Raw genomic sequence first — 1,317 nt, forward strand, 5'->3', positions numbered from 1 at the left:
TCCCTGGTGGCGCAGTGGTTGCGCGTCCGCCTGCCGATGCAGGGGAACCGGGTTCACGCCCCGGTCTGGGAGGATCCCACATGCCGTGGAGCGGCTGGGCCCGTGAGCCATGGCCGCTGAGCCTGCGCGTCCGGAGCCTGTGCTCCGCAACGGGAGAGGCCACAGCAGAGGGAGGCCCGCATACCCACCCCCCCCCAAAAAAAAGGCATATTCACATGAATTTTCTTATATATTCATTTAAACAGCCTTGGCGAATGAACAATCCAGTCATTGAGTTATTTTGCTCGCACCATTATTTGACTCATTCCGTTCAATAATTTGATTTCCCTTATTGTTGCAAATGGATACATTTAGATGTTTGTCAGAAATCAACAGTTAGTACTCATGAGTATAGAATTGAAAATACCCATCCAGCTGTTTATCAAAATAATGAAGTGCCTAAATGTGGAAGTGGCAGTTAATGTGAGTTTGATTACATGGGCTATAAGCTTTTTTAACTTAACTCATTATCATACAGGCATGCTATGGAGAATTCGCATGTTCAGTTCCATAACACACCAATTAAGCAGATACCACAGTAGAGTGAGTCACAGGAACGTTTTGGTTTCCCAGTGCATATAAAAGTTATGTTTATGCTATACTGTGGTCTATTGAGTGTGCAATAGCCTCTTGTCTAAAAAAACAATAATTCAAAAATACTTTATTGCTAAAAAATGCTAACCACCATCTGAGACTTCAACAAGTTATCATCTTTTTACTGGTGGAGGGTCTTGCCTCTATGTTGACGGCTGCTGACGGCTCAGGGTGGTAGTCGCTGATGGTTGGGGTGGCCGTGGGAATTTCTCAGAATAAGACAACAAAAAGTTTTCTGAATCTATTGACTCTTCCTTTCACAAACGATTTCTTTGTAGCGTGCAATGCTGTTTGATAGCATTTTACACACACTCAGACTTCTTTCGATACTGGAGTCAATCCTCTCAAACACTGCCACTGTTATATTAACTAAGTTTATGTAATATTCTAAATGCTTTGTTGTCGTTTCAACAGTCTCCCCAGCATCTTCACCAGGAGGAGATTCCATCTCAACAAACCACTTTCTTTGCTCATTGATAAAGGAGCAACTCCTTATCTGTTAGGGGTTTGTCATGAGATTGTAGCAAATTCAGTCACTTCCTCAGTTACCAGCTACATTAGCCCCTAACAAGAAAATCAGCCTGTCCTTTGAAGCTTTGAAGCCAGGCATTGATTTCTCCTCTCTAGCTATGAAAGTTCTAGATGGCATCTTCTTCCAATAAAGTGCCGTTTGGTCTACATTCA

This window comes from Physeter macrocephalus, chromosome 7 (assembly GCF_002837175.3).
Source record: "Physeter macrocephalus isolate SW-GA chromosome 7, ASM283717v5, whole genome shotgun sequence".
In the NCBI taxonomy this organism is placed as follows: domain Eukaryota; kingdom Metazoa; phylum Chordata; class Mammalia; order Artiodactyla; family Physeteridae; genus Physeter; species Physeter macrocephalus.